The sequence below is a fragment of the Rutilus rutilus genome (assembly GCF_951802725.1).
Source record: "Rutilus rutilus genome assembly, chromosome: 3".
In the NCBI taxonomy this organism is placed as follows: domain Eukaryota; kingdom Metazoa; phylum Chordata; class Actinopteri; order Cypriniformes; family Leuciscidae; genus Rutilus; species Rutilus rutilus.
In genome coordinates, this window is record NC_140211.1 from 18,742,383 (window position 1) to 18,750,601 (window position 8,219).

The following is an 8,219-nucleotide window of genomic DNA, read 5'->3' on the forward strand; positions in this document are numbered from 1 at the left end:
ATTCATGTATTACGTAGCTATTATTTTAGGTTAAGAGAGTTAAGTTAGGAAGTGTATGTATCTTGTCAATATCTCCATAAAGCTTAATCACATTTTACCCTCACTAGTTCATTTTAAATCGACCTGTTGTGTGACAAATCATTTTTTTAAACGTTCAAATATTCTGTTTTCTTTGAATTCATTCTAAAGTCATGTCAATTGGTATCAAAAGGCCTTACATATGCATAGTGTTTCTTTTTGCCATACTTTTTAAAGTCAATAAATGTGGAATAAATGTGTTATCTGTTGCTTATGACACTGAAGAACTGACAACTCCAAGGTTTTATGTGTCACTGTACACCCAAACTATGCGACCCCCATCTGTTTCGCTCACATACATCCGAAGCCAAACAAAAGCCCCATTCATCTCTGAGCTCTTGCTCCGCCAGCTGATACTGAATAATGAACCTCAAGGGGAATCTGGGGATCACAAGGCTCACAGTTTTCCCCGTCTGAAATCAGACTGAGCCTGGTCACTGAAACCCAGTCTTTTCAGTAATTTGTATATGAATAATGCTCGGCCAATGTTTTGAGTATGTTGGCCTCACAAGCTTAAAGACAAAAAGATGAAAGTCTTTATAAGCAAAACTTAGCAACATTGTTCTGTTAACAAAGGGCCCAGTTAGAAGATAAATGTTGGCCAACCCAGTCCTGTTTTGTCTTGTTGAAACGGTCAGTTGCCACCTGGATGCATGGTGAACAAGAGTGGGTGCAGATCACTCCGTCAAGGACGTGTCCAAACACTGGTGGACCTAATGAACCGCATGTTTGGAGAAACAGCTGGAACCCTAACTCATCCCATCTAAAATTATATTGTAATTTTGTGATGATTGACGATGACAAGAAAAAAATGCCTGTTTTCCACTCTCGTAATTGTGACTCACGTCTTGAACATATGGATCCTTTTTTAATTTTCAGCAATGTAAAACGTGGCATTGAGAGATAGTAGGCTACTGTCAATTATTTTCTTGTAGGCCTATAGTCCTACATCAGATTTTCATGACATGGTTTCAAGATTTTTATTATTATTATTATTTAGCCTATTTATTTAATTTCCAAGTTTTTTTATATATATATATAGCCTATTTAATGCGGCATCAGATTAATGATTGACATCCAGCTAGGTCTACAACATCACTTAAATATGCGGCCACCTGAATACTGTCTGTTCACTTTCAAACTCCAATGCCTACTGGAATCCAAAACCTGCTTAAATCACACTTTAGGGAAGAGTGGGGGGAAACGCCCCCTTGACTATTTGTTTTTTTCAAACCTACCCTTACGAAAAAGAAGTTTATTCAAGTGTTCTATTAGTATACTTCTTTTAAACTAAAAATAAGAAAGTATACTTTCAGTCTACATTTTATATACTTCTCAGAAATATACTTTAAATTACACTTAAGTGTACTTGACTTATACTGAGAGAAAAGTCCAAGTATATTTGGCCTGTACTTGTACTCAATATTTTGATTGAGATATACTCAAAAGTAGGCTATAATTAAGTATTCAAAGTATACTTGGCTTGTTAACTCTTTTGATCGAGTAGCCTATTTAATATACTTTTTGTACATATTTTTTCATACAGTGTTATGAAACTTACATTGTTTGAAAATATTGATTAGAATATTGATATAGAACAGATATGTTTCTAATTCTGCGTATCTTAATTTTTGTGTTGGCTAGTCCACTGGTAGTGTATAGGAATTTACTCTAACTTTACTCTACTTTTCCCCACCATTGACTGAATTTTCCAGCTATCCATGTTTTCACTGTTATACAGTAGGGGGCGCTATGACACTACAGAATCTCCGGATCAAAACACAGGAGAAGAAGAAGCTGAAACAAATGATAGAAGATTGCTCACACAAATGTATAATAACGTGATCATCAAACATTAAACAGCATGTAAATCAAAACTGCTTAATGTTACTAAATGAAATGTCGAACCCATGAAGAGAAAACGACTGTGAAGCTTTGGGGGTGTTGGACTCGATCTACTCCATCTGTGTTTTGATCATAGTTCTGAATCTGATCAAGGCGTAGCCTAGTCTTTGACAAAAACGTGCTTTTCTCAACTTTTTTGTTTTAAAATGTTGCCTTTCTTTATGAAACTTACCGACATTAAAGTGTTGATAAAAAAAGGTCGCATGAAGCTAATAACATGTTTTTAAAATTAAAGTAGCCTACAGTTAAAGGTATTTTTCAAGTATAAAAAATAATATCTACATTTGAACATAGTAGTATACTGCAAGTGCAAAAATAATATATAAATAGTAAACTGTAAGTATAATGTTATGTTCACTTACAAGTATACTTGCAAACTAGTAGTTTACTAGATATAGATTATAGATTCGAGCAGTGCATATCATCACGTGTCGAGGTAGTCCATTTTCACGATTTATAAAGACACAACATGTGCAGTGCTTGGAGGAGACGGGTACCGTGCATACATCAAGCCATTAGGTTTTGGCAAGCAACACTCCACACTGTAAACTTTAACCCTGCCTCATTTTTGAAAGCTTTCTTTACCTCTCTCTGCCTCTCCCCCTCAGTCTGACCACAGGGATTGAGCCAACTCTTAAAATGTGGCCACTGGCATTCTGTTATGTAAACCAGATGAAATAAGGTGAAGGTATAGTGTTAGGTGAATATAAATTACCATGTGTCATGTCCAAATAGGCTATACCTTCTGATAGTAAGCTGTCAACCGTCCAGATATACTGTACCCTTACAAAAAAGAAGTTTATTCAAGTGTGCTATTAGTATACTTCTTTTAAACTTTTGAAATAAGTTCTTTTAATAAGTTAAATTCTTTTAAAATTGTACCATATGCCGTCGCGTTTTTTCTGTTTGTCACGGCGGAGTGTGTGATATTAAGCAGCACGCATCAGGAGATAATCTAATAATTCTATTGAATAAGTTCGCACATAAGGCTACAGAAAACTGTTGTGTTTATTTTTCTTCAAATGCAGTCTAAGCCGGTGAGTTTTGAATGTTGTATTTGTTTAAGTTAAAAATAAAACGTATTATAAACTAAACAAATCCATGGTTCATTGTTGGCAAAATGATCATGATAGCCTTTATATTTCATGTGGTTCAGTCTTGTATATTGATTAGGCCTACTTTGCTATTCTATAAATATATAGGCCTAATAAGTTGTATTATAATATGCTATATTCACCAGAAGTCATCATTTCAGAGGTTATTTTTCAAAAAATAAATTGTTATGAATTGCAACACTTGCTACAACCTGTCAAACCTAAGCCCATTTCTAATACTTTTTAACCTAAATTAATTTGTTAAAGACTACTCTTTTTCTTTTTTTTTTACTAAAATTGACTAAAACTTGACTAAAACCTTTTTGCGTTTTCATCGACTAAAACTTGACTAAACCTATCAAGTTTATAAGTGACTAAAATGTGACTAAAACTAAAAAGCATTTTCGTCCACAAGACTAAGACTAAAACTAAAAGGGCTGCCAAAAACAACACTGGTTGAGATCTGGTGACTGTGGGGGCCATTTTAGTACAGTGAACTCATTGTCATGTTCAAGAAACCAATTTGAAATGATTCGAGCTTTGTGACATGGTGCATTATCCTGCTGGAAGTAGCCATCAGAGGATGGGTACATGGTGGTCATAAAGGGATGGACATGGTCAGAAACAATGCTCAGGTAGGCCGTGGCATTTAAACGATGCCCAATTGGCACTAAGGGGCCTAAAGTGTGCCAAGAAAACATCCCCCACACCATTACACCACCACCACCAGCCTGCACAGTGGTAACAAGGCATGATGGATCCATGTTCTCATTCTGTTTATGCCAAATTCTGACTCTACCATCTGAATGTCTCAACAGAAATCGAGACTCATCAGACCAGGCAACATTTTTCCAGTGTCCAATTTTGGTGAGCTCGTGCAAATTGTAGCCTCTTTTTCCTATTTGTAGTGGAGATGAGTGGTACCCGGTGGGGTCTTCTGCTGTTGTAGCCCATCCGCCTCAAGGTTGTGCGTGTTGTGGCTTCACAAATGCTTTGCTGCATACCTCGGTTGTAACGAGTGGTTATTTCAGTCAAAGTTGCTCTTCTATCAGCTTGAATCAGTCGGCCCATTCTCCTCTGACTTCTAGCATCAACAAGGCATTTTCGCCCACAGGACTGCCGCATACTGGATGTTTTTCCTTTTTCACACCATTCTTTGTAAACCCTAGAAATGGTTGTGCGCGAAAATCCCAGTAACTGAGCAGATTGTGAAATACTCAGACTGGCCCGTCTGGCACCAACAACCATGCCACGCTCAAAATTGCTTAAATCACCTTTCTTTCCCATTCTGACATTCAGTTTGGAGTTCAGGAGATTGTCTTGACCAGGACCACACCCCTAAAGGCATTGAAGCAACTGCCATGTGATTGGTTGATTAGATAATTGCATTAATGAGAAATTGAACAGGTGTTCCTAATAATCCATTAGGTGAGTGTATACTTAAAAGTATAATTAAGTATTCTAAGTATTCTTGGCTTGTACTTGTGTTTACTATTTTGATTTAGGTAGCTTATTAAATACTTTTTTTTTTTTTTTACATAATATTACACACTGTCTTATAAACTAACATGTTCAAGTTTATATAGCAACAAGCTTTCGAGTGGAATAGCTCATAGAGTAAATAAAATAAGCATGGAACTGAACCTGATCTTGTACACAGCGATAATAATTCCCTTATGAAAAAGTTTATTCAAGTGTTCTATTAGTATACTTCTTTTCACCTAAAAAGAAGAAAGCATACTTTCAGTGTACATTTTTTATACTTCTCAAAAATATACTTTATGTACTTCTCATAAATATACTTAATTACACTTAATAATAATAATTTGTTACATTTATATAGCGCTTTTTCTGAGACCTCAAAGCGCTTTACATAGATGGGGGAATCTCCTCAACCACCACCAATGTGCAACATCCACTTGGATGATGCAACGGCAGCCATATTGCGCCAGAACGCCCACCACACACCAGCTTACTGGTGGAGAGGAGACAGTGATGAAGCCAATCAGTATATGGGGATGATTAGGAGGCCATGATGGTCAGAGGCCAAGGGGCAAATTTGGCCAGGATGCCGGGGTTACACCCCTACTCTTTTTCGAAGGACATCCTGGGATTTTTAATGACCACAGAGAGTCAGGTTTAACATCTCATCCGAAGGACGGTGCTCTTTTGGTAGTATAGTGTCCCCGTCACTATACTGGGGCATTAGGACCCACACAGACCACAGGGTGAGCACCTCCTGCTGGCCTCACTAACACCTCTTCCAGCAGCAACCTGGTTTTCTCAGGAGGTCTCCCATCCAGGTACTAACCAGGCTCAGCCCTGCTTAGCTTCAGTGGGCAACCAGTCTTGGGCTACAGGGTGATATGGCTGCTGGCTTAAGTGTACTTGACTTATACTGAGAGAAAAGTCCAAGTATATTTGGCCTATACTTGTACTCAATCTTTTGATTGAGATATACTTAAAAGTAGGCTATAATTAAGTATTCAACGTGTACTTGGCTTGTGGTTGTGTTAACTCTTTTGATCGAGTAGCCTATTACTTTTTCTTATGAAACTTACATTGTTTGAAAATATTGATTTAAAATATTGATATAAAACAAATATATGTTTCTAATTCTGCGTATCTGAATTTTTGGGTAGGTTAGTCCACTGGTAGTGCACATAGGAATTTACTTTAATTCTACTTTACTCTTTCCCCACCATTGACTGAATTTTCCAGCTATCCATGTTTTCACTGTTATACAGTAGGGGCGCTATGACACTACAGAATCTCCGGATCAAAACACAGGAGAAGAAGATTGCTCACACAAATGTATAGTAACGTGATCATCAAATATTAAACAGCATGTGAATCAAAATTGCTTAATGTTACCAAATGAAATGTCAAACCCATGAAGAGAAAACGACTGTGAAGCTGTTGGACTCGATCTACTCCATCTGTGTTTTGATCATAGTTCTGAATCTGATCAAGGCGTAGCCTAGTCTTTGACAAAAACGTGATTTTCTCAACTTTTTTGTTTTAAAATGTTGCCTTTCTTTATTCTTAAACTTACCGACATTCAAGTGTTGATAAAAAAAGGTTGCATGAAGCTAATAACATGTTTTTAAAATTAAAGTAGCCTACAGTTAAAGGTATTTTTCAAGTATAAAAAATAATATCTACATTTGAACATAGTAGTATACTGCAAGTGCAAAAATAATATATAAATAGTAAACTGTAAGTATAATGTTCACTTCAAGAAAACTTACAAGTATACTTTTACTGTTTACTGAGAGTACTTCAGTGTGTACTTTAATAAACAAAAAAAATTACTACTTCTATTAAAATAGTAAACTACTAGTATACTTATAAGTTCACTTGTAGTACAGATGCGTTACAAATGAGAAACCTAGTTGTGTACTTAAAGGCTGCGTTCCAGTCCATTTTTAGACACGCACTTGCGAACTTACCTAAGCACTTCCCCTCAGGGGAATCCCTGCCGCCATTTTGAAGTGGGTTCCACTTCGTGAAGGGGATGAGGGAAGTTTATGTGGACAGACCCTCACTCCCTCGATTTTGACAGAGGGAGCGAGTCTACTTCATATGTACACTTCAGGCACCTATATGTCCCACAATGCAGTACGATTGTGACGTCCCCACAGATCTCATCTAATCACCACCACAAACAGCTCTATGATATATTAATTATATATATATATATTTTTTTTAAACAACCCAAACACACCTATAAACATTTGGACGCTGCATTAAAGGTCCCATTGCATGACAATTTCACTTTATGAGGTTTTTAAACCTTAATATGAGTTCCCCTCTAATGGTCCCCCAGTGGCTAGACGTTTTGATGGGTGTAAACCAAGCCCTGGGTATTTTTGATCAAATGAAAGCTCAGACGGGCGAATCTAGAAATCTTCCCCTTATGTCGTCATTCCACATGTAATGCTAAATATTTCATATGCAAGCATGTCAGCCAATCACAGCAGTGGGCGTTTACACTGAAGTCTCACAGCAGACACGCCCCTTCAAACAGAGCGTTCAAATCAGAGGCTAAAATCAGGCTAGGAAATATGCCTTTTATTTCTAAATTATAACAACTTTTGATCTAAAAAACATACTAACATTATAAGGGCACCCCAGGAAACATTCTAAAATAATAAAATAATCCATGCAATGGGACCTTTAAACAAATTCTTAAAGGGAAAAATAAATAAATAAATCAACTCCATAGCTGATTCCAAGTGATCAAGGGCTTAGGACCTTCCAATTCAGCCCATTGCAGTTTCCGCCAGTAGTGGGCACTCGTGCAAAGTAAGCAATGACGTACATCCGAGTGAACGAGACGGAGGGAAGTTAACGAGTGAAGGGCATGACAATTTTGGACTGGAACGCAGCATTAGTCCCAAGCAGTATTGAAATAGTACACTTACAAATGTATTACAAGTACACACTGATATTAGTATACTTACTGCATAAAGTATCCTTAAAAATATACTTGAACATTACTTAAGTATACTTAATAAAATGAACTTGAAGTATACTTCTTTTTTGTAAGGGTAGTCTGTGGGGTAAAACTGGGGTAGTCGCTTCTCACTATCATAATTACTGTAACAATGTTTTAAACATCACATCTATTGTTTACATTACATGTAATCTAACTAGGTGGTTGAATACAAATTTTTTGGACAAATTACCTCAAGTTAGCATCAGCTATAGCTACAGTTGTGTTCAAAATTATTCAACCCCCACTGAAATTGATTGTTTTGGCCGGTTTGACATTGATTTTGATCATTCAGTCATCCTGCTTACAATTAAATCAAAGAGGCACGTGTAGGTCAGACAAATATAACATAACATTTATAATGAAATAACCACAAATGTCTTTTCTGTGCTCACATTATTATCAGTTTTATTCAACCCCCAAGTGACATTCAATCTTAGTACAACATCCTTTTACAGTTATAACAGCTTTTAAACGTGAAGCATAGCTTGACACAAGTGTCTTGCAGCGATCTACGGGTATCTTCGCCCATTCATCATGGGCAAAAGCCTCCAGTTCAGTCACATTCTTAGGCTTGCGCACTGCAACTGCTTTCTTTAAGTCCCACCAGAGGTTCTCAATTGGATTTAAGTCTGGTGACTGCG